We start from the raw sequence: 27,195 nt of genomic DNA on the forward strand, positions 1-27,195 counted from the left end.
AGGCCTCCCACTTTCAACAAGATCCTCTGACTCTTTAGTGTGCAGATGGCCATTTTGCATTCTTCCACTCCTGCTTTCTCAGGTGACCATTGTAAGCCTACTTAGTAAATATTTTATGTATCATACATATGCATATATGTTGTATTAAATCTATTCTCTAACAAACCCTAATTGATACATTTGCTGAGTAAACCTGAAACCAAGTTTCCTTATCTACGAAAAGGGATAATGTGCACTTAGCATGGCTTTCTGAAAATAAATAATGCAGAAAAGAAGCAGCTTTTTGCAAACAAACTGTAAAACTTCCTTTCACTATTATTTTCAAATAAGACTGGGATGATTCATTTTCACCTGTGTAGCGAAGAAAATGGCATAACCAGATTGGGGGTGGCTACTTCAATACCAGCAAATATTGGTATGCATTAGAATCAAACATTGGTATGCAGCTCTCCTGAGCAGTGCGGAGCTGAGGGGACTGTAAGGGCCCATTGAGCCTGTCATTCAGACAGCACTTCTAAAACAAACCTACTTCTAGTTGGCTTTTCACGTCTTTTAGGCTTAGGTAGGATCTCAGTGAAGCTTAGCCTGGTCTGTGGATTTTTGTCATAGAAGGTGACTTCCCACAAGAGCATATTAAGGAGAGGAAAGATACTGAGCAGCTGCAGAAAAGCAAATGCTCTCACATTACAAAACAGAGGAGATGATTTCTTCTACTTTTCTACAAGAGCAGAGAACTTGATCTTTGTCCTGGATGTTGGGGTTTAAGGAACTCAATAAATAAAACTTCTGCCAACTATCCAAGATCCAACCAGACTGAGAGATAGAATCAGGTAAATTACTACTTAGAAAAGCTGGATTGGAGAACAAGTGGTTGGCAACAAATGCTGAACCCTGAAACCTACGCCTCTCCCCAGTTGCAGCAGTGGGACAGAGCAGAGGGCAGAACTAAGCATATGCTTTCTATAGGCATAAGCTGAGCAGAAGATTGCTCAATTTTCCCACGGTCTTTACTGGATATGTTATTCCCACTCCCTAAGGAGATCTAGTAATGGAAGGGATGAGGTGGGAGGAAATCCAGGATATTACTTCAGTGTGATTTTCTCCATATTGAAATGTACCCATAGCCAATGGAAAGACATTTGAGTGTTTTAAACAGTAAAATTTATAATTTGGAAACAACATTCTAGAGTGTAAGTGGAAGATGGATTTAAATCCAGACAACAATGTGTATTTGTAGAAATACATAGTTTTGGCCGGGCATGGTGGTGCATGCCTATAGTCCCAGAAGGCTGAGGGAGGAGGACTGTTATGAGTTTAAGGTCAGCCTGAATTACATAACGAGACCCTGTCTCAAAAAAGAAAAGAAATACATGATTTTGTAACTGCTCAGCAGGCTATAACTAAAACTGATTGATTGATTGATTCAATAGCATTGACCCATTAGAACTCTCAGAATTTAGTATATTCAAAATTTTTGTTGAATGAACAATGGAAAATATGAAGTATACAAAGTAGTAACTTGGTTTCTAGAGGCAAGACGCAGGGCTAGGTGATTTAGATAAGCATACTACAAGAATGATCTTAAAGGGGAACTTGGAGAGACAGCTAGTATTAAGTCACTTGCCGGTCACTGGGACAAAATACCTGGGACCTGCATTTTAAAGGAGAGATGCAGTCCATGGTCTGCTGGTTCCAAGGCAAAAACAGCATGGTGGAAGAGAAGCTGCTGACTCCTTGGCAGCCAGGAAGCAGAGATAAAAGGGAGGAGCCAGGGAAGGAGAAATACTCCAAAGGCACACTCCCAGTGACACATCACTTCCAACCAGGCCCCACCTCATCTGTCATATTTAGTTATTAACTCATGGTTGAATCAATCTACTGATGAGTATGACCCAATCACCTGCCAAAACCTCACCTCTGAATACATCAGACTTTGAGGGAATGTTTAGATCTAAACCATAACAGATAGCATAGCAGGAGATAGAGTTTGGATCTTAAACTTGGAGCTAGGGACTAAATACAAAAAAATGAAATTAAAGTTTTAGGCCATCTGAAGAAAGAAGCCCCAAGACAAGAACTAGGGAATGGACAGAAAAGGACTGATTAAAAGGACTCTTTGGAGACTAGTGGCAGGGATAAAGGTGATTAAAGAGTCTCAGATTAAAGTGACTCCTAGGTTTCTAGCCTAAGGAACCAGGTAGGTGGTGATGACCCTTTTTTGAACAGGAAATGGAGTAAGATCATGTTGTGGGAAGATGGCAGTATATCACTGAAAGATATTTTGAGGTGTCTGTGAGATATCTGGGCAATGATGTCTAGTATGTAGTTGTATATTCAAGTCTTAATCTCAAAAAAAAAGGGTCTAGATTCCCACTAAATATTCCTCCTGTGTCTAAGGTGAACATATGGATAATTCATCACCCAGATTTCACTTTTCAGAGTGAAATTTGTAATAATTTCATTAAGACAACAGATACATGTTCTGAGATGGGTCTGCATCTTATTTTGCTGCCCTGATTTCCATGTGCTCCGGTTCATTATGCTGTACTTTGCTAAGCTCCTGGGTTGCCCCCTGATGGGTGACACCCCACCTGGCATGATGGCTGGGTATTTTCAACCCACTCTCTCTTCTCTAGAAACCTATGTCTCCCAGCCAACTCCTAGACACATACATTATTGAATCATTCAGGCTAGGGCCTCCAGGGATATCAAACCTATTCTCAATCCTTTACCATTAGATAAACATTAGGGAAAAGAAGTGGAATTAAGCCTTTTTGCAGCTCCCTAGGGGAACATACGAAGATAGGCTACCTCCTCAAAATTACATTAACTAAATGGGTGAGCAACACGAATGAGAGAACCCAGGGAGACCAGCAAAGGCTCCTGCTGAGAAAGCAGCCAGGGGAACCAAGAAGATGCAAGTCAGTTTTCAGGCCTTCGGACTATAGAGCTTAACAAGGAAAGACCCCTTTCCTCCCACTCCGTCAATCAGAGCCAACTGCTCCATTCCTGAGGCCAGGGTACATGGGAAAAATGGCAATGATAGTTAACATATGTGGTATTTTACACTGTCCAAAACAGTTTCGTAATTGGGATTTTGTTTCTATCTTTATCAAGAAGCCTAGCAAAGAAACAAGAAAAGAGTCACTAACCCCATTTAGTGGTACTGAAAACTGAAGGTCAGAAATGTAAAATAACCTGTCTGTGATCAAACAGTGCTGCCTCTTATTAACACATAGAGCGAGATGTAGAAATAGAATGCCTTGGACTCAAAAGCACTTAGGTGCTGCTTCAGGGTGAAGGAAGTAGACTTGCTTTGTATATTCCAACAAGGCATCAGGTCTGATGAGTAACAGCTTAAATGGAGGAGATTATGATTTAACAAAAGGAAGACATTAGTCGTATATTAATAATATGGGCAGACCTGTAAGGTAGTGAGCTCTCTGTCCCTGAACAAGTTAAAAGAAAATTTGGATTGTAGTTATATTTTAGAAGAAATTTTCTACATTAAATAAGAGATTGAATTAAATTATCTCTTTAAGATTTTCTAAGTGTTTTTTGAGCATCTACCAAGTACTAAATGGCACACAGATGTGTCTGTATAAACAAACATATACATATATATGGACTCTCATATATATGTTATAAATATGCATATAAACTTATTTATAAAATAACTATGAAGGGAGAGATTGTAATTAACTATTTTATAGAAGAGAGAAGTCTCAATGATGGTAGTACGTTTGAAATAATTTGATGCTAATTCAGGTCTTTAAAGTAAACTACATATACACTGTGTGAAAGAATTATGAGGAGAAAATATAAGCCTTTCTTCTGAAATCTAAGATTATGAAATACTGCAGTCCAAAGTTGTATGTATGTGTGTATCTATGTGGTTCTGTAGACAACAATCAAACATTGTTTTGATTTGTTGGTGTAGTGTTTTTTTCCTTTTTCATTTATTTTTTTTCCATTAAGTTTGTTGGTACATTTTAGGTATACAATACAGTTACATTCAGCATTGGGATTTCATTCTTTGGGTTCTTATTTTTTCCCCATTCTCCTCCCCCCCTTCATCCCCTCCACCCTTTGTTTTTTTTTAATTATTTGAATACTTTCACTCTTAGAAAACACTCATGATAAATGTTAACAACAGAAAGATAACTTCTGTCATTCCCTCCATAGCTAAGATATCCTCCAAGTTCTGTGAGGATCACTCTGTGGTACGATTTGCCCGTAATTTATGAAATAACCTTATACCCGTTTATAAAATGCTTCAATTTTTAATGTGAGCTTAGGCTAACTTCTGTACATAGTTTCTCTGGCAACCATGTAATTACAGGAAGCAATGCCTTTCTCCTGAGTCTCATTTGTGGCAAGTATGGAAACAGAAAAACTATGTCTTAATAATCCTAAAAGATCATCTATGATCTTTTTATTCCAGAAGAAACATGGAGCAATATCATCCCTATAGTTAAAATTCAACATATAGAGCACCTTTCCTTTTCTGGACATTTTCTTTTCATTAATTGCATGACTCTTTAACAGAGGGAAAAAAATTTAGTGGTAGAAACACACCTTTTAAAGGGTAAGAAAAGTTCTAAGAACCTAGTTTTTTTTTTCTTCAACCCTGTGGTCTGTGAAATTGCCATGATGCAATTGAACTTGCAAAGCCTCTCTTTGCAGGAAAATGTATTGAACTGTTTTGTGCAGACATCTCTCATCCGAGTCTCAGGGTGACCAAGAATAATCAGGCAGGTAGGAGGCAGGCAGCCTGGTCAGGCACTGGTAGGAGTCCTGCTGAAGGTGCTTGAGTGGAAGGAGGAAAGCTTTGAGTGGATTTATCTTTCCTAGGAGAGAGGAGCTGATTTTTATATGCAGGAAGAAAAGCACCAGAATTGGAATCAGAGGAGAAGGCATGCACAGTCACTCGTTCAGTCAGACTATCAGCTAATGAACAAATAAACATAATTTATAATGTGATGTCAGCAAATGTGCAGGAGAAAGGGAACCCTTCTACATTGCTGGTAGGAACATAAATTAGTACAACCACTATAGAAATAGTATGAGCATTCCTATAAAAAGTAAAACTAGAAATTCCATTTGGCCCAGCTATTCCCCTTCTAGGTTTCTTCCCCCAAAAGTTAAAGACATATTACAGTGATACACTATGTTTATAGTAGCACAGCTCATAATAGCTAAATCTTGAAAGAGGGCTATATGTCCATTGACAGATGAATGGATAAAGAAAATGTATTTATATGTAATGGAGTACTACTCTGCCACAAACAAGAATCATTTGTAGGAAAATGAATGCACCTTGACACCATAATGTTAAGTGAAATACATCAGACACACAAGCTTAAATATCCCATGGTTTCTCTTATATGAAAAACCCAAAATATAAACAAAGAGCAAACTAAAAGATAAATAATAAGAAAGAGGGAGATAGATCTTTCTCAAATGGCAAAAGAACCAAAAGATTGAGGGAGGGAAAAGGGAGAGGAGGGGAAGGGGATGAAAAGAAATTGAGATGTGTTATGTACATTCACCAACTCCCCATAAGGAATGTCATCATTATATATTGCAAGCTCTACTAATACAATTTTTAAAACAGAAAATCTGAAGGAAAGTGCCATACAATAAGGCGGGGGCTATTTCAGGTTCAGTAAACATAACAGTTTCTCTAAGTAGATGACATTTGAACAGAGACTTGATGAAGTGAGAGAGTGTTACATGAAGGAAGATTGTTTTTGTGTATTTAGTGTCTGTTTTATCTGCGAGAAGTCTTGCAAAGGAGAAACAATTATTCCAATTTTTATGGGTGAGAAAATATGTCTGGCTCCCAAACTTGCCTTGTTGCTGTTTACTGTCTTTGAAAATCTTTAATCATAGATAAATCTTTAATGCTTTTGTGTTGGAGTTTTTGCTTAACTATGGAAAACTGATATCCAAGATCATTTTTAGCTTATCATCCATTGGTTTCTGTATCTCAATCCATCTTCTATTTCCCCATGCAACCATTTAGAAAAATATTTGGGTAGCAAACATTCAGATGATATTTAAATTTCTTGAATCTCAATTTCTTCATCATAAAAAATATGGTTAATGGGCACTGGGCTGTTTCCATAAAATAATTTAAGGAAAAAAATATGACTAATAGTATCTACCTCATATGGTCATTCTGAAGATTAGACTGTAATAAAATACTTAGCAAGTGCTAGCTTTGTGGGGAATCCTCAACCCTAAATATACTATAAAATTTCTGTGCAACTTTGGGTAAGTCACTTATCCCTGACTCAATGCCTGGTTTATAACAGACATTTAATAAATGATTATAGGGTAAATACTTCAATTAGTGAATAAATGTCTTAACATTTGTGGCCTTCTATTTTCACTATGTAGAGAGAAGGAGTTAGATTCAAAAAATGATAATGACAGAACATTTACAATATGTGACATGTAAACTTTTCCCATGTGTGGTCCATGTTAGTCAGTGCAAGTATCATGTGGGTTTTACCCATCTAGTTCCTTATCTTTCCAATGAGGAATTTGAGGCTCAGATGGAAGAGGACCTGCCAAAGATTATAGAGCAAGTCCCAGTGCCATTATTCTTCATCTTAATTATGAGCAAGAATTATTACCTCTTATTAGGATTTAATTTGAGCAATAGTGTTGACTATCTAGGTTGCTATTATGCAGCTCTGTTGTGGCAAATCATATTGTGAATTAAAAAAATTAAAGATGAGGACTTTGGTGGCTTAATGGCAAAAGATCTGGCATCCAAAAAGGGGAAAAAAATCTATGCCCATACAGGAGAGGGAGAAGAGAGAGGAAGATTGGAATGCACTGGGGAAGAAACAAAACCTTTCTCCAGATAGCAGAGTATGCCAAGCAGAAGCCTGGTTTGTAAATTGAAAGGCATCCTGAACTAAGCCTTAACCACTTACATATGTCTAGTCTTTCAGTTTTACACAGCTCCTTCCTCTGTGTGACCATATTTGGACCCAAGTGCAGTAAGTTTTAGAGGCAGGCTAATGAGTTTGATCTGACTGAAGAGGGCCTCAAAAGCAACCAGGTAAGCATACAGGTCTAGCATCATGGAAGCTTGGTGATTCCAGACCTCTACTTATAGCTCAATATATTTAAGTTGGACAGAACACAAGCCCTGCCTGGTAAGCTTGCTACATGGCTAGTAGCACTTACCAAGAGGCCTATGCTTAGGTCCAAAGGACCAAGGCCACACTTTCCTGGTTTTCTTGAGGTGATAATAAAGGTAGAATAAGAAATGGTGCCGATTATTAAGTCAAGTCTAGCTGATGGAGAGAGGAGAAGTAAATCATGAGGTTTGAAATGAATCATGAGATTAGAAGCCTGGAGGATCTCTAAAAAATTAAGATTTAGAAGTGGGTCAAGGAAAGTGGTTCCAGGACAACTCATAAAGAAAAGAAATGACAGTGTCGGAGTGCCACTTTTCAACACTGACAAATGTAGTAACTTATCAAATATTGATAATAAAGCTATGAAGCAAAATATATCTTTTCCTTCACGGAGTTTGTAGTTAAGACAAACATAAACATTAAGACAAACAACAACGGGTTGCCACATCAATTTTTGTTAAAAGGACCATCATGTTGCACATATAATGCCCACATTATTTATTAGAAATGTTTCTATTGATCAATTACTAATTTTAATTTTGAGTTTTATTATATTAAACAATGTGTACTTAACAAAAGATCAATAAAGTTGAGTGTTTAATTCTTGAGTGTTTATAGTAAGCATTAAAATTTTCAATATCAAATGTTTTGTTTAAATTATCACACCTAAGGCAGTTTCACACATGAAAACAGCATATTCCATACACATGTATCACTTACACTGATAGCACGTGTGCTTTGCTTTCCTATCTTTTTTGGTAGGACATGCATGTTATACTTTTTTATGAATTTATTCTGGAACTCAGCCACCAGGTCCTTATTCATGCAGTAATAAATTCAATAATGTTGTAAACAGACTTTCTCCTATCTCCCAAAATAATTGGAATGTGACATTTGACAATTGGTTTACCAGTTACCAAATGATATTACATTTGCTAATGGAGCACAACTTGACCAGCATAGGAAATATTCATAAGAACAAAGCAGAAATGCCCAATGAAATGTCACAAGTTCAAAATAGAGAATTGTATAGTACAATCTTTGCATTTCAGACACATATAACATTGGCCTCATATATGGCAAAGAAAGCAAAGTGGTACTGCTGATGTCAACATTGCATCACAATGGCAGGATTGACAGAAAATTTTGTCAAGACAAAATTGAAGCCTGAGATGGTAACTTTTTCCAACAAAACTGAAGGCAGAATAAATGCTGATGAATTATGCAGCAACTACGATGTCACTTGAAACACAAAGCATTGGCCAATGGTCATCTTTTACTCTATCCTAAACATGTGTGGCATGAATAATTTCATAGTTTACAAAGAAAGCAACAAGTCCAAAATTTCACAAGAGATTTTTTTTGACTGGACTTATACAAGATAAATTACAATAGAGAAAGAACAAAATATTTCTGCCCAAGGAACTGTGCAAAAACGTTCTGCAGCACACTGGTGATCTGACAGGTGAAAAAGCAGGTGCAACATCACAAAGACCTACTACAACAATAGGAAAACCAAAAAGATGTCAACTGTGCCCTACAAAAAAGGGCAGGAAACAAGATCTACATGCTATCAGTGTAAGTGATACTTGTGTATGGAACATGCAGTTTTCATGTGTGAAGACTGCCTTGGGTGAGACAATTGAAGCAAAGATTATTTCTGTAGTGGACTTGTGTTTATATTTTCACTGTAGTTCACATAGGAATTTATTTCTTTTTTTTTAAACTTAAATTCTTTTATTGGTACATTGTAGGTATACAACACATTTACATTTCTCATTGGGAACTTGTACCTTTATATGATGCATCTTGGTTCTTATTTTTTTCCCCCTTCCTAGCCCTCCCTTCATCCCCTCCACCCTTCCCTATTTACAAAGACTTTATTTCCATTTCTATCATTTTTCCTTTCCCTTCTTTCCTTTCCCCTGCCCCTCCCACTACCCCTACCCCTTTGGACCTTTTCCTATTTTGCATTATCGATTATTCATCCTACATAGAAATTTATTTCTGATGTTGTCTTTTAGGTTTTTGTAAGCAAGAAGACACCAGATATAAAAAGACTGAGGCATGCCAGTCACAGGCAGAACAGGGATGAAAGCTTGTCTATCCTAAGTGCCATTCCAGGGCTCTTTTCATTCAAACCTTTTGTCTGGCAACTTTGGTCTTCCAGAACCCTGACTAACTTCAAGAGAATAAAACCAGGTTCCTATCTCCAGGTAGCAAAGCAGTTCAGCACCAGATACTGAGGGCTGCCCAATAAAGATTTGAAATCATCCCTGTTCATACAAAGTGTTCACACAACTTATTTCTCAGTCTTGAAGGAATGTTGCTCTTCCTGCTCTTCCTTGCCATATTCTTCTGCATGTATTATTTCAACTTTGAGTAGCATATTTTGACAGGACTAAAACCTCCCTCTTTGAAAATCTACATTTGGGGACGGGTACTGGGGATTGAACTCAGGACCTTGCACTTGTGAGGCAGGAGGCAGCACCGCTGAGCTAAATCCTTGGCCTGAAAAATCTACATTTTGATAGCCTTTTGCTATTTGGTTTCTAAAGGTGCCCAAATTATCTGTCCTCGTTCATTTAACCACAGGAGATCATTATCTAGTGATAAATTCTATTCCATTATCATTATTTTATAATGAGAAAGTCTCCTAGGATGAGAGAAGGGCAGAGATGGCGTTATAATGCATGAGTGGAGGCCTCAAATGCTATAGACCCCAGAAAACAACTCTGCAGTTTCCATAGGTCCCCAGTGGATTATACTTCTTAGTTTATTGATTATTGATCCACTGAATGGAAACTATGTGTGTGTGTCTGTTTGAATTTTAAAATACATTTAATATTTTGTTATTGATGTACAGCATCCATTTCTTCTTCTGGTAGTAGCACCAAGATCTTGCCTAAGGCATCGTTTCACAATGTGTGGTTTGAGAGAGTCATTCACCCTTGGAATCAGGAGTAGAACATATGATTTCCTGATGCATTAGTCCATCAACATATTCTGTCCTCTCAGACTGTAGAATCATTCTGCAGTTGCATATTTATATCAAGTGAAATTTGTTGGATAGCTATTTCTAGCCAAGATGATCCTTTTGTAAACACTATTGGATTTTTGTCTCCTGAATTTATCCTTTTTATTGACCTTATAAAATCTTCAGTCTTAAATTCAAAGCCAAAGGAACAAAAAAAGAAAAGTTCCAAATTACTTTAGTTAAAGCCATTATTCACTGTGTTTTAAGTGCAAAGGCCTGTGATATGCACTAAAACTACAGAAAAGAACAAGACATAGTTTCTTGGGTAAATCTTATGCCCACAAGACCCTAGCAATAAATTAGGAGCTGGGGAAAGTTGTAGTCCCACCTTGAACATTTTCAGGATTCAGGTGAGAGAAGAAATGGCCACAGCACAAGTTTAAATATATGTTATAAACCTAGTTAAGGAACTGTTATAATACAATATACCTACACTCTTACCTTGCTAAATATGCTTAAATATATCATACAATGACAAAATATGAAGATACTTACATAAAGCTATAATTTTCACTTGACTAGAAGTTGGCAAAATATCAAATAGGTTCAAATTTAATTCTTGTCATGCTTGTCTTGATATTTTCTTGGTAGAGAGATGAGCAAAAAAGATTTGTATTAGTCGGTCTTGGGGCCCAGGCCAGGTTCCCTCTCTGGTCAATTATCTAAGAGTAGAATTGAAAGGTTAGATTCATTGGTAACTAAGACTATATAGATCTCTCAAAAAGAAAAAAAAAATCATATTTAAAAAGGAGATTGGGAGATCTCTTGGGAGATTTTTACATATCCACAAATGCATACATATAAATGTGCAATTGCAGAATCATTGGTAAAAGGTTATATGGTCAAATGCAGAATCATTAAATGCCAGATGTAACAGACCATAATGAAGTTAAAAGTAAGCTGGACTTTAAGATGCATATTGAATTGCGGATGCTAAGAACATAATGCAGTGATAATAAAATATTCAAGCATTAAAATCAACTCAGTATTGGGACTGCATGTTCTAAATCTACATGAAAACATTAAATATGTGCCCAGAACTATATCATTCTTCTAATTCAAATACCATTAATGTTGAAGAGTTGAAATGCAAACAGTTAAGGTTACTTTTACAATGCTATTCACTTCCTCCAGATTTGTAGCTAGCCTGGATTCCAGAGACTGTACTGAATCACTCCTAGGTTCTCCTTTTGGCTTCTGACTTATTCTAGAAAGATGTAAATAGTAACTCTTCCAGACCTCTTGAGATTTTCTAGGCAGACCAACCCCCATATTTTAGGCAAGCACTCTGATAGGTCTCTGAAAATCTCAATGGTTTAGCAGAAGAATTCTCAATTTAGAATCAGATGACATGAGTTTGAGAAGTGCTTCAGCTACTTATGGGTTGAAAAGTCTTTAAAAATTTATGAAGCCTGAATTTATTCTTCTGTAAAATGGAAAATTTGAAAATTCACTTTGTTTTGTATCTGGTGTACTCTATAAATATGTCTAATATAATAACTCATTTTATACTGTCTATATAAACTTCTGTTTGATTTCTGTGATATGTGTGGTAGCAAATTTTTTTAAATACAGAAAGATATTATATCAGAAAGAAGTATCTCTCTTAACACCATCCCAAAGGTAACTACTATTGATACGGAAAAGTTTTAGATAATTTAATAGATTGAATATTAAGGTAGTTGCAGAAGCAAAATAAGTAATGTGTTCTTTTAAGATTTGCTTTTCCTGTAACTCCTTGTTTAAGGTGAGGATTATCTAACTCTAACTTCATTAACCTAACAGTTAACATGCCAGGGTGAATTTACAATGTATATGGCCTGTCTTGTGTCTGTGACTTGTAAATAGGAACTGGCATTGCATTTACATATCAAAGACCACTAGGGATGAGATAATGGCTAAAAAGGATATAAAAAGGGAAACGCTGAACAAAGGGGGTGCAGAGATTGACCAGACTGGTTCCTGGCATTCCTGTCCACTCGTGAGAAGAAATTTTATTATCTTATCCAAATTCTGTGTCTCTGTGTATTTCTTTCCGAGATTTCTGCAACACTATTAATATGGTGGACATTTCCCTAATTTCATTTCATATATGTATACATATATAGATATAGTTATGGTTCAGATCTACAACATCCCCCCAAAGTCTCCTGTATTCAGAGGTGGAGTTTTTGAAAGGTAATTAGATTGTGGAATTCCATACTCAGCAATGGATTTATCCATTGATGAATTCATAGCTAAATGTGCTATTAGGAGGTGGGACCTCATTGGAAGATGTGCCTCTCCCTGGGGGCATGCCTTTGGTGAGTATATTTCTCTCCATGGCTCCTCCCTTCTCTCTCAGTTTCCTGTTGCCATGAAGTAAGGATCTTTCTCCTACCATGCCCTTCTACAATGATGTTCCTGCTTTAGAGCCAGCCTACTGTGGACTGAACCCTTTGAGACTGTGAGCAAAAATCAGCCATTTCTTCTTTAAGCAGTGCATGTTGAGTATTTGGTCCCAGTGACAAAAAAGCTGATTAATATAAAAGTTATTGGGATCATTGCTGTGACTATAACTGACTGTGTTGTTTTAGTGGAGGAGTGTGAAAAGGTCTGTACATATGGGCCTTAGAATGCAGTAATAGAACCTGATGGGTAATTCTAGTTAGAACTGAGAAGACCAGAATGGTGATAGAAATGTAGACAGTAAAGTCCAAGCCCAGGAGGTTTCAGATAGACACAAGGACTATATTGGCATTTGGACTAGAAGTCCTGTGTGTTACACTTTGGCAGAAAATGTGTTTACATTTTCTCAAGTCCTGAGATTTTGCAGTAGAGTGAGATAAAGGGTGGTAGACTAATTAACAGAGGAAATTTCAAGACAGCCCAACATTCAGGTTGTGGCATGGGTACTGCTGGCTACTTTTAGCCAGATTTGTAATGAGAATCAGGGCAGATCACAAAGCAGAAATTTTTTTAAAAACATAAATTTTGTCCAAAAGCAACTGCGTGTAAAGGAGAAAAAGTGTACCAGTGTAGTTGTGGAAGAGTTTAGCAACATTAAAAAGAACCCAAGTACTTTGCATCAAGACATTAGGAAAGATACCTTGAGGACATCTGAGGAAATATCCAGAGCTCCACAAACTCAATGGCCACAAGCTCAATGGTGGAAAAGGGTAAACTGCTTTGAAAGGAGAGCCCCAACAGTGTCCTTCTTATTCAGGACTACCTAGAGAAGTGTTTTCCCTGAGTTCAGCTATCCGGACACTCCAAAACCTCTGAAGTCATGGCCCAAGGAGGCCAGGCTACTGTTCAAACTGACAACAAACCTTTGGATCATACACATGATGCTGGTTTTACGGGCCTAAAGAATGTAAGACTTGTGGGGTTATGTAGACTTCCACCCAGATTTCAAAGGAAGGCCTCAAGGTACCCCTGAGAGAGTGAAGCATGAAGCTCCGAAAGTGAAACATAGATTCAGTGAGTGAAGAGCCCAGGAAGTTGGAGGTGTCGAGGACATCAGTTGTCTGCTGAAGAAAGCTATAGGAAAATGAGCAAGATCAGCCCAAGAAAGAGGTCATGTGAGCTACAACCAGCAAGGGGCAAGGTTGCCCAAGCCTTTTTGATTTTCAGCTACCACAACTTGCCCCAGGTGCTGGACATGGAGCTATAGGTTTTTACTATTTGCCCTGCTGATTTTCAGTCTTGCTTTTGTCCAATTCCTTTCTATCTCCCTACTTTTCCCTTCTGGAATAGGAATGTTTACCTCATGCCGTGGTATGTTGTAAGTGCTTATCTCCTTTTTGACTTTTACAGGGGCTTACATACAGCTAAGAGTTTGCCTTGAATCTCAGAGGGAAATTTTGACTTGGACTCTTCAGCACTTTTGAAACTGTTAAGACGTTAGCAACTGTTAGTGATAGACTAAACACATTTTACATAATAAGATGGACATGAGCCTTTTAGGGTGCAGGAGTGAAGTGTTATGGTTTAGATTTAGAATGTCCCTCAAAAGCCTCATGTGTTCAGAGCTGGGTCTTTTCAAAGGTGATTGGGTCATGGGGGTGCTTATTTTGAGTAACAGAACAATGAATGGTCAAATTATTTTGTAAAAGTAGAGATGCTCACTTTTCCTCAGTTGTGAGTAGCCATTGAGTCTTTTTTTTTTTATTCATTAAATTTGTTGGTACACTTTAGGTATACATTATGGTGCAATGAAATCTTATTCAAGTGTCTCAGATCCAGTGCCAAGTACAGTGTTTGTCATAAAATGAGGCCTCTGATATGAATGTTGAATAAATTGGTGGATTAGAAAGTGAATGCCAGTGCATTTCATGTCATTGTACTTTCAAAGAGGAGTGTGGGAAAGGCTGTTCTCCAGTCAGGCCAGACAGAGATGGAATGGTGATAAGACTCCCACCAATTCAACTAGTTAGCATCTTCTTGTCATTTTCACCCCAACTTTTCTGTTAGATGAATTTCTTCTCTGAAATTCAAGGGCCAGTGAGAATTTTTTGAAATGCAGTTACCAAAGCCATTATAGCTTTGGTAACATTTTGCCTTCCGTGGCCTGCCTCACTGTGAGAAAGGTCTTAATAAATAGATTGTTAATGATCTAATTAAAAGAAACATACTGTATTAGGGCACTAGCAATGATAGAGGCCTGAGCTGAAAGCTTAGATTCATCAGAGGACAGTAGCTAATCGCACAGACATTGAAGAAGTCTTCCTTAATTTGGGTGGGCTGTGCCCCTTGAAGAGCTTCTCTGAACATATTAATCTTATAAATAATAACAATAGTCCATATTTTGATTTTTTAGAATGTACTAATTAAATGTTCCACATGTATTATGTTATTAGATGCTAACAACTACCTACAATAAAGAAAGAGAATAATACATTTACTTAATTGGAAAGTAACATTATAATTATTTTAAAAAGAAATTGAGTCTCTGCAAGGTTAAATACAGTTGAGTATAACAATTCAGAGAGTTGAATTCCATCATGTTCAATGGCTGTGTGGGTGTGGGGCTATAGAAATCTGAGTTTGAAGCTTGGTTCTACCACCACATACATACAAATTGTGACTATGGGAAAGTTATTTAACCTCCTGGGGCTCCATCTATGCACCTATAAAATAGAAATAATAATAGAACCTAACTCATAAGGTTATGGTGAGGATTAAAAGGTACATATCACCTAGGCGGTACATGCTACATAGCAAGAGCTCAAACTATTAGTCTCCCCTTGCCCATGATGGGGCAATCAAGACCCCTAGTGGATGCCTGAAGTATCAAATCCTAACAATAGTATGTTCTTTTCTATACGTAATACTTATGATAAAGTTTAATTTGAAAATCAGACACAGTATCATAAAAAGTAACTAATAAATACAACAATTATAACAATATACTGTAATAAAACCAGAAGCATCACTACTCTTATGTTTTAGGGCCATCATTAAGTAAAATATGGAAAAACATAAACACCTGCACTATGATATGGCAACTGTTGATCTGATAACAGAAACAGCAACTAAGTGACTAATGGGTGGGTAATGTATACAGTATGGATACACTGGACAAAGGAATGATTTACATCCTTGGTAAAATGGGACTGATTTAAAACAATAATTTTTTTCAGAAATTTTTCACTTAACACAATTGACCATGAGTAACTGAGACTGCTGAAAGTGAAACTGGATAAGAGGAAGACTACAGTAAATGTTAGTCTCTTGTTACTGCTTTTATTGTTATTATAATTAACTATTAATATTGGTGACTATGATGGTAATGTCAGACTCTAGGCTAGAACAAGGAGCATCCAAAAACTGTCTAAGTCATAGTGCCTGCTCTTCAGGAGCTTCCAGTCTAATTTAGCCTACAATCACACAGCTAGTGAATAATAAAGCTCAGATTTGATCCAGAGTTGTGGAATTTTAAATCACTTTTCTATTACTTACTATATCCCTCCTCTGTAGCATATGCCTGGTGTTATTGTTATTATGTCTGTCTTCACTAAACCGATTCGCTCAAGGTAGAAGGTCTTGCTACTACCCCTTGTGCACCCAGTGTCAACACAGGCCCCGATGCACATTCTAAGTATTTTTTTTTTTTGCTATTTTCAAACAAAAATCCTAAGTTGGGCCATCTAGCTTCCCACTTCCCACACCCCAGTCAGAGCTACTGTTCCAATGTATTTGTCCATTTCTCTGCATTCCACTTCTCCTCCCCCCTTCCCATTACAGTTCTTCAGTGAGTGATTCTCTTTGTCATCTCACTGTAAATTGATGATTCGAGCCTGCTGATGCACTGAGCCACATGGCTAATACATCAGCTAAATGGATGCCGAAAACACCACCTGCTCCTTCAGGCAAATGGCACTGTGGAAAATGGAATGTGTAATCAATAGAATTAAGCCTTAAGCAGGACTCCGTACCCATGGCCCAGCACAGGGCTTTGGCAGGCAAACAGTGGGGAAAAAAATTTTTTTTCTTTTTTTCAACCATTTTGAAAGCACATGGCTTGGCACTTGTTCAGCCAGTTTTGTTGGGACTACCACAGTCAGCATAGTATCCGCAGCAAGCTGTCTATTCCCTCTCTATTCATGTCATTGCCTCTCTATTCTCAAATGACTCTGTCATTTAATCCTTACACCCTGTCTCTAGGAGTCTCGGAAGGATAGCAAAAGCTTCTGGGCACACCCTAAAAAGCACGCATTTGATGGCAGTTAGGTCTGAATTTGACTGTAGACAAGACATTCAACTTTTCTGAACAGTGATTTTTCTCATTCTTGAAGTAGTACCTTACCTTTTTCTAGACTTGAGGCAAAAATTCAAAAATGAAATCCTAGTAGCTAGGAGGGAATTTTTGGATCATTGGTAAAACTGTAGTCCTCACTGGTCTTTTCTTACTGCAGATGAAGGAACCAATGTCTAATATAGAAAGGGATTTTAGCTAATGTAACAGTGAAGAATGGAGGCACGTGGCCTTGTCTTGGTGTAGAAGACTTTCTATGCAGCTTCCAGGCCAGGAGAACTTTAGGATAGGATAAGATAGGAAGACAATACTATTTACACATCAGAGCCAGTCTTCAGCCAAGAGTTGGACCCTGCATCATCACCACTGTGCTCATATCATCACACTGAATAGCTCTTTTCCATACCCATTCTCTCTGTAAGAAGCAAAAGTTTCTCCAGCAACAGGTGTTATATAGATTGAGCACATAGGTACCCTTCTCAGAGTTCTTACAAAATTTGTGTTCACCTCTTATCAAAACTTTAATTTTATACACCCTAGTGTAATCTCTTACATTATACTCTTGTGTTAACTAACTCAGTGGTTCTCCACTGGAGATAATTTTGCCTGCCTGCCTTCCTTTTAGGGGACATGGCAATTTCTGAAGACATTTTGATTACTTGGGATCTATTGGTTAGAGGTCATGCATGATACTGAAGATCCTACAATCCCTAAGAAAGCCTTCCATAATGAAAATTATCTAGTCCAAAATGTCAATATTTCCATTGTTGGGAAACTCTAATACAATTCATTTTAGGGGTATATTTTTCTTTCTTTGTCCTATGCATCAATGGCCTGAGAACTCTGTGTGGACTTCAGTGATATCTTAGCTAATGATCCCTATAGTAACTCAGTATAGTAGAATCTCAGTAAATATTTCTTGAGTGGGGAATAGATTCATGGGTGCATAATTCACATAATGTACAAAGAAGATTGTACATATTGGACTAAGAATCAGAAGAATTTGGTCAAAGTTTCACCACCAACAAGGAAAATGTAAGAGTTGGACTGGATTTGTGCTTTTCAAACTGAACCATGCTTCTTTAAAACATCCCATCCACCAGTGCACCTATTTTATTCTATGGGCTTTGAATGTGTTTTCTTCTGTACAGAGGGTTCTACAGTTAAAAGAATTTGTAAACCTCTGAGATAGTTCAGTCATAAAAATACTTTTAAACCAAATACCCCTGAGGATTTCTCAAAACATGGTATTTTTTAAGTGGGGTCAGCGAATGCCTCTGTGGTTATAGTTTATTTATTCCAGTCTTGGGATAGCAGCCACCTACTGTCTTCCTTCTAATATAAAGACTGCTCAATTCCTTAATCTTCTTGTGCCTGTAAAGCAAGCAGTGGATCTGCCTTTAGGTATCTTGCATATTCAGAGAAGGGCACTAGGAGAGACTCATGGCCCTGTCTCCAACTCCATGCATCTTTCTATGGTCACTGGGGAGAGCAAAGCAAGTGCCAGTAAGAAGTGATCTTTGTCATATTTGAAAGAGACAATATCTATATGCTGGACATAAATTAATACATGAACTACCTGAAACCTTACTCAATGACCACTTCTGAGAGGGACGCCTGCTTCATACTAACATCAGTAGAGCAAGGAAATACAACTGTGGGCACTAAGAAGAGACATGAGTAGAGATATGAAACAAAGAAGGGAAGACTTAGTGAATGTTTGTGATGACTATAAGCCTCTTAGATGGAGACCAGAGGAAAGAAAGTTGCTGGGGAAAACAAAAAATATTTAAACAATCCTTGCCAACAGGAAATGAGTTAAGTCAGGAGGGCACTGGAGAAGGGCCTAGGTTTTCATCCTGGCTCTGCTTGCTAAATGACTTTGGACAACACTTATTCTTTCTAGGTCTTAGTTTCCGAGTCTGTGAAATGAGGTTGAGAACACTTTCTTTACAAGGTTAGGGAAGGATTGTTTGCCCAGTGTTTGTCTCTTAGTAAGTAGATGCTCAATAAACATTTATTATTATTAAACTTGTTGTTATTATAGTTAGCAAGTTGTCTAGTTTTACAGAGGCAGGAAGAGGTCTGAGTCAATAGCTTAATATGATTGTCAGTGTCAGTTGAGCTAATTCTGCTCATGACATGCTGCTTGGCACAGAAATGTCCCTCTCTCCAGTCACTCCCATCACATTGGAAACAGATCCAGAGAGAAGCAGTGTCATGCCCCAAATTCATAATGAGTCACTATGGAATCAGAACTGTATTAGTTCAACTTAATATAAATGTACCATAGGCTGAATGACATATAAACAACATAAATTTATTTCTCACAAATCTAGAGGCTGGATATTAAAGATCATGGTACCAGCGTGATCAGGTTCTGGCAAATGCCCTTTTCCAGCCACAGATGTTTGTTTTCTTATTATATCCTCATATGGCTAGCTAGATCTAGGATCCTATTCATAATGGCACTAATCCTATTCATGAGGGCACTACCCTCATAAACTAATTATCGCCCAGAGGTTTCAGTTCTTAATACCATCACACTGAGGGTTAGGATTTCAACGTATGAATATGGTGGAGGCACAGACATTCAGTCCGTTGCAGCACTGTCTCTTGGGAAGATAGTGCTTCCTTCATCAGTGACACTCTATCCATAGAGCAGCAAAGTCACTGACATCATTTTATCAAATATCAACGCTGTCATGGGAGACTGGGGAAAAAAAATGAATGGGCAACAGAACAAGCCTTTCCTACATTTTATACCAAGGAGCTGGACCTCACTAGGAGGTAAGGAAATGAGCGTCCCCCTCCCACTGCTACAGTAGGCCTGCTTAACTCTAGGTACTGTCAGCATGACCAGCAATCCAATAAGGCAGTGCCTGGCTGCTCCATTAGCTCATTAGGCAGAGGCGAGTGTCTGCATTGATCTGTTTATCTCCCAGGCCTGGCTGCTGGAGAAAAGCCAGCTGTTTCCTGAGAGCCGTCTTTCCCCTTGGCTCATCAGAGAGCATCAGGGGAGTCTGCTCCTTTGTCCCTTTCAATTCCAAGGTCACCAGAGTGCAAAGCAAAAGCTGAGCCATGGTGGTGCCTTCTGAGAGTTTCAGTCACTGCATCTATTTCTCCACTCTTAACTGCTCTGTGGAGGCGACCCCCATGTAAATGAAGAATGTGGTGGGAAGTACTTTGGTTTGGAAATGGATAGTGTCAGTTTGAACTAGGCTTTGCTACTTTTATACTGGCTATATGACCTTGAGAAAGGCATTTCCTGTCTTGGAGCCCCAATATTCTCCTTTGTGAAATAAAGTTGATAGAACCCATATCATAAAATCATTATGAAGATTCATTGTGAGAATAGAGGCAAAACGTCTAGTTTAATTCTGGGCATAGAAGCAGTATTAGCAAGTTTGTGTTGATCTGCCATTTCTGAGATGCACTGTTCTTTTAGGCAAAAGGATTAGAGTATTTGTTAGGATTACATCATGAAATTTTTATGAGATTTATGTGAAAATATCTTGGACAGTATATCTGTTATGTGTTATAGTGTATCTGTTAGTAATGTGTTTGTAGGTGGCTCATTAAGAATGAATATTACCTGGCCGAAGTTTAGCTCAGTGGCACTGCACCTGCCTTGTAAGTGCCAGGTCCTGAGTTCAATTCCTGGTACCACAAAAAAAAAAAGAATGATATTATCAAGAATTTATGCTTTTATACAATGGGCTTAGATAGTTAAGTTTTTTTTAAATAACCTACATATTTATTGCCTCATAGGTGGCTCTTTAGTCTTGGAGAGTAAATTTCCTAAAAAAAATAAAAACTAATTTTACTTGAATGTTTAAAAAATATGTAGTTTATTAGAATAACAAAATTTGTCCTGTTGGTCAGTAATACTGACAAGGATGGAGTTATAGTAGGTAATATTAGCAAAATATACTTTTCTAAAATATAATAACTACATCCTTAATATTTGATTACATGTTCCCAAATCAAATATCCCTAATTTTATCTTTTAACATTTCCTTCTTTTTCTATGAGTGTTGAATTCTTAGTTTAATGTTATGCTTTAAAAATATAAGTATACTGATGATAGAAAATATGTAAAGGTAAAAAATTTAAATTTCTGTTGATTCCATAAGTCAACATATCACCCACTATAGTTTTCAACTTTTATCTTTGTATTTCTGTATATTTTTAAGAAAATGTGTGTAGTACTGTATTCTTCTTTTACCATGGTCATTTCCCCATGTTACCAAATATTCTCTAAAAATATGTTTTAGAGAATCTTATAATATTTTATTATATACAAATAATTTATTTATTCTTTTCTCTTATTCAATATTTAGATAACTTTCTATTTTTTTACTATTACAGTTTAAGGAATACTCTTGTACATATGTTTGCATCTCTATTTCCTTAGAATTACACTCATTCAATCCTTACCAAAGGAATTGATAATTTATTGATCACATTTAAAGAAAAGTAACCCCCTCCTAGGTTTCATGCTACATTGTTAGAGTCTGGGATCCCCCTGGTGGAGGTTATGGTCATGGCCAAAGCCTGTTATATTCACCCTGACATGAGAATTCAAAGATTCCAAGGGCACAACTTTAGAAATGGGCATCTGCCAGGTTTGTTTCTCATCATTCCAGATTTTGCTTCATTTTTGGATGAGAACATCAAATGCAAGAAACGTGTCTGTGTGTCTGTGTGTGAACACAAACAAAACAAAGCTATGAGAAATTCAAATGGAATAACCAAATGAAAAAATCAAGAAAATTAAAGCCTAAAGTTGTTCTCAATTTGAAACCGTAGTCAGAAGTATGAGACCTGAGTCCCTCCATTCTCCCCTGCCCCACGTCCCTGCCATCCCAACTTGGCAGCATAACAATCAGAGTGAATAGAGGATGGTTTCTCTGTGGCTAGATATGTCCTAGACCAGAAGTCTGCCCATTAGGACACTAGATGGAGCCAGATGGGAAAGTTTATGCTCTAACTGCAGTGCAACCATTTTCTCTGCACTTTTCTTCGGGAATGGTTGCATGATATGGCTGATCTCATAGAAAGGCTATTTCTCTGACATTCTTCTTCAATCAAGCTGCCCTCAATCAATCATTCATTAAATATTCACAAGCTCTGGCCTTGGGCCAGACACATAGCTGAATCAAACACAATCCCTGCTGTGGAGGAGCTTATCAGCCAGTAAGAGGGGCTGCTGAATTGACAGATTTTCCTTTACTCTCTCTAGAATCCAGGCAACTGTGCCAACAGCATTGCCTGACCATGCATTATGCAGCATTTTCCTATCTCTTTGCCTTTGTTCTTTCATTTTCCTTTATCAAGAAGGCCTTTCCCTTTTATTTCCTAGTACTTTCCTCTATTAGGCCTAATCCAATCATTTTTCCCCCCGGGAAGCCTTTCCTCATTCTCCCCTCATAGAAGTCCTTTTTAATTCTTTAATCTTATAGTGAGTGCAGAGGTTCTCAAACTATGATATAACTCAGAATTACCTAGAGTGCCGGACTCAATTTCCACTATTTCCAATTCAGTAGATCTAAATAAGGGTTAGAGTCAGGGTTAGAATTTGCATTTCTCATAAGTTCCCAGGTAATGCTGATTCTGATGGCCCAAGGAGCACACTATGCAAACTTGCTTTGTAGTTATGAGCCAGGCATTATGTTATATGTGGGTAATATTACAGTGACCAAGGCAGTTTTTGGACTCAAGGCTAGCACAGGCTGGAGACAGAAGAGAAAAACAAACAGGGCAACATTTTGTTGTACCAGAGGAGTGTGAGGGGTGTTCTACAAATATGCATGTATTACAAATAAGCATGTAACTAACTTACCCTGTAGAGTTGGAAAGACTGAAAACTTTCTATAGACCATGGCATTTGAGCTGGCCTTAAAGAGTGACTAAGACTCCGCCCAGAACAGAAACGGTCGACAACATGTGCCATGCAATAGTAGTATAAAAAGCTATCCTATGTTCAGAGTGTGAAAAAACATTTGTGGGGGCAGGGACATGGGTAGAATGGGCAGTAGTATCAGAAGAAGAAAGTTATAGGAGGTGAATCTGAAGAGGTCAGTCTAAAGGCCATAACTGCCATTCTAAGAAGTTCTATTTTATACTCCAGATAATAAATAAATAAAATAGGATAATAATGTAATACACATTTCCTTAAGGAAGAGTTGGTCTGATTATATTGTGGCTTTTGCACTACCAGTGGGAAGACTGGAAGAGGGAAACCAGTGTGGAGGCTGTTGCAGGTGTCTAGGCAAGACATGAGGAGTGGTGTACTAGAACATCAAGATGGAGAAGACAACATGTTTGGGGGTTTGATGGACTTGGGCTCAGTCCTACCCTTCTTCAGGGGATTGCAAAGGTCTTTAGAAGCATAGCTCAGCTTTCCCATTCCTCCCACTCCTTCTCTGAGTCCTCACTCTTGTCAGGATCCTATAACTGGGTTTGTTTGTGTCTATGGTGGAGCACATACCTCCCAGACTTCTCTGCCTCATACTCCATTCCCTTCAAGTGATCGTGTTCCCACCTATATTCAAAGTCCCATTTCTTGGGTCAGTACTGTATTATGTGACACTAACTTAACTGGCCAATCACTATGTCAGGTTTCTCATCAATTAAGCAGGTAAAATAATGATTCCAGATCAGTCTTTTTCACTGTACTGTTTTAAGGATCAAATACCATAACAAATTGAAAATTTTTTATTCCATTCATTCAACACCATATATGCCAAGAAGATAGATGCATTGCAACAGAGAACCTTAAATTCACTTTGGGAGTAATTTCAATGACTAATAATCCCCATTTTGATAAACTATCTTTTAGTTTGTGTTGAAGTTCTTTTCTTTAATCTAAGGAAATCAAAGTTAGACCCCAGGATGCTTGCAAAAATAAATGAAAAAACATTGTAAAGGCATCACTTAAGGAGTTTAAAAGTTATATCATTCAGTAAAGATTCATTAAGTCCTACTCTGTGCCAGACATTATTATTTACACTAGTGTTATATCACAGAGCAAGAGCATACTCTTTGAAGCTTATATTTTACTAGACAAGACAGAGAATAAACAATATATAATTATACTAAATAGCTTACTTGAAAGTGGTAATTACTATGGAAAAAAGAAAAAGATATAAGGTGGAAACTTTCTCTTTTCCATAGAGTGCCTAGCTTATTGTTGAAATATTATATGCAACTATGATACCCATAATTTCATTTATTAATTCATTTATCAAAGTTTTTATGACATCTTATATGCTTCAGGCTTCATGTGATACATGTAGAACAATAGAAAGATACAGATTGTGGAGTCAGACATAACTAGTTTAGCCACTTGCTCTGCCTTTATTATCTACGTAACCTTAAATAAGATTTTTTTTCAAGACTGCTCCTGGTCCAGAGGAAGGGGCTTCCTGGCCACCATCCCTCCCGCTGCTCACAGCCCAGAGGAAGGGGATTCTGGGCTGCCATCCCACTGCTCCTGGTCCAGAGGAAGGGGCTTGGGGCCACTGTCCATTCTGCCACTCCCGGCCCAGAGGAAGGGGCTTCCAGGCTACCATCCATCCTGCAGATCCCAGCCCAGGGGTAGGGGCTTCTGAGCTGCCGTCCCACTGTTCCTGGTCCAGAGGAAGGGGCTTCCAGGCTACCATCCATCCTGCAGATCCCAGCCCAGGGGTAGGGGCTTCTGAGCTGCCGTCCCACTGTTCCTGGTCCAGAGGAAGGGGCTTCCAGGCCACCATCCCTCCCACTGCTCCCAGCCCAGAGGAAAGGGCGTTTGGGGCACCTTCTGTCCCACCACTCCCGGAACAGAGGAAGGGGCTTCTGGGCCACCATCCCTAATGCTGCTCCTGGCCCCTGTCCCACCTCTCCCAGCTCAGAGGAGGTGATCAGCTTGGGCGCCAACAGCACCCCCCTATGCACCCAGTCGAAATGAGAAAACACATAAATAAGTCTCAAAAACAGACTTTCAGATCACCTACAGCAACCCCAAAGAGAAATGAGATGGAACATTCTGTTATGCAACCACCTGGACACACTGAACTGGCAACAAAAGGGGGTCTGGAAAAAACGAAATCAGAAATAATTTCTCGGATAACAGGAGAAATTGTGCTCCTAGTGAAGGACATGATTAATAAATCTACAGAGGAGCTGAGGAACATGATGGAATCCCAACATAGGAAACAAATGGAATCCATAAAACAGATGCATATAGATTTCCAGGAGATGAAAAACTCCATTGAAAGTCTACACAGCAGAATGAGCCAATGCGAGGACAGAATTTCAGATATAGAAGATGAGATTGCAATTAATGACCAGGAAAAGAAAAATTGCTTCAAAATTTTAAGGGAACACAAGAAGTCAATCCAGCAGCTAGCTGCTAGATGATGCAGAGAAGAATAACGTAAGATTGATTGGAGTCAATGAAGAAACAGGAGAGAGTGCAGATGACATAAAAAAAAACTCTTCACAGAAGTAATGGCAGAAAACTTCCCAAGCAGGGGAAAAGAACTTGACATACAGATAAGTGAGGCATGTAGAACTCCAAATATCCTTGATCAAAAAAAAAAAATCTGCACATAGGCATATAATTGTTAAGATTCCAGAAACTCAACAGAAGAACAAAATTCTACAAGCAGTGAGAGAAAAGAAACAAATCACATACAAAGGAAAGCCCGTTAGAATCACAGCAGACTTCTCAACACAAACCATCAAGGCAAGAAGAGCTTGGAGTGACATATTCCAAGCCCTAAAAGAAAATAGCCTCCAACCCAGATTGATGTCCCTGCAAAACTATCTTTCAAAATGGATGGAGAAATAAGATACTTTCATGACAAAGAGCACCTTAGGAGCTTTGTGAATACCAAGCCAGCACTTGAATAATTTTTACACAATATCCTAGGAACAGATATTGAGGATCACAACCTCAGGAAGCAAAGCAGAATGAACCCATCTGGCATGACAAGAAATTGAATGTAAAGGGGCAGAATCCAACAAAAAGAAAAAGTCATGGCAATGACAAGTTAACACGTTTCAGTTATAACCATCAATTTAATTGTCTCGATTCACCAATCAAAAGAAATAGACTGGCAGAATGGGTCAAGAAGCAAAGTCCAACAATATGCTGCATACAAGAAACACAATTCAAAAGGAAACTCAAAGAAACAAAGTTAAAGGGTGGAAAACAATACTCCATGTGACAGGAACCTGAAAAAAAGCAGGAGTAGCTATCCTCTTTGCAGATCAAGTAGATTTCAAACCAACACTGATTAAGAGAGATGAAGAAGGACACTACATCCTTGTAAAGGGAACAATCCAAGAGGAAGAGATGACAATCATAAATATCTATGCACCAAACACTAGTGCACTCAACTGTATAATACAAATACTAACAGACATGAAAAGTCATATATGCATTAATACAATTGTAGTGGGGGACCTCAACACCCCACTGTCACAAATAGATAGACCAACTAGAAAAAAAATAAATAATTAAATGCTAGAACTCAATCAAACTCTTGAACAAATCAACAGAGTCTTCCACCCCACAAAATCAGAATACACATTCTTCTCAGCTGCACATGGGTCATTCTCCAAAATAGACCACATACTTGTTCATAGAGCATGTTTAAGTAAGTGCAAAGGAATTGAAGTTATCCCCTGTATGTTATCAGACCATAGTGTGATGAAATTGGAGATCCATAGCAAGAGAAACTCGAAAAATTTCATAAACATGTGAAAATTGAACAACACACTTCTGAACAACCAATGGGTCACAGAGGAAATTAAAGAAGAAATCAGACAGTTCCTTCAATTAAATGACACTGACAATACAACATATCAGAATCTATGGGACACAATGAAAGCAGTCTTATGAGGGAAATTCATAGCAGTGAATACGCATATTAGGAAAACAGAATGATCCCAATTAGACAACCTGATGCTGAACCTCAAGCTTCTAGAAAAAGAAGAGCAGGATGAACTCAAAGCTCATACAAGGGAGGAAATTATAAAGATCATGGCAGAAATCAATGCAATACAGACTAAGAGAAGAATACAAAAAAATCAATGAAGCCAAGAGTTGGTTCTTCAAACGAATCAACAAATTTGACAAACCCTTAGCCAACCTTACCAGAAAAAGGGAATAAAAGGCCCAAATCCATGCAATTAGGAATGAAAAGGGTGAAATTACAACAGACCCAGCGGAAATCCAGAGGATCATCAATACCTACTTCCAGAACCTA

The 27,195-nt window shown here is 38.0% G+C and overlaps 1 protein-coding gene and 1 long non-coding RNA gene across 9 annotated transcripts in view; one reads left to right on the forward strand and one right to left on the reverse strand.

The window, feature by feature from the left end:
* The window catches only part of LOC110346603 (uncharacterized), a 46,867-nt gene extending 35,853 nt beyond the window's left edge, over nucleotides 1–11,014 (reverse strand). Inside the window, exon 1 of the long non-coding RNA XR_002390745.2 lies at nucleotides 10,693–11,014. This is a non-coding gene — a long non-coding RNA (uncharacterized LOC110346603). The remainder of the gene's footprint in view (nucleotides 1–10,692) is intronic.
* Nucleotides 1–27,195, forward strand: part of LOC101710436 (AGBL carboxypeptidase 4) — a 1,386,524-nt gene that overhangs the window by 922,576 nt on the left and 436,753 nt on the right. The window lies entirely within an intron of this gene.

This window comes from Heterocephalus glaber, unplaced genomic scaffold (assembly GCF_053883595.1).
Source record: "Heterocephalus glaber isolate CG9 unplaced genomic scaffold, H.glaber_assembly_v1.0 deba00001451, whole genome shotgun sequence".
NCBI lineage: Eukaryota > Metazoa > Chordata > Mammalia > Rodentia > Bathyergidae > Heterocephalus > Heterocephalus glaber.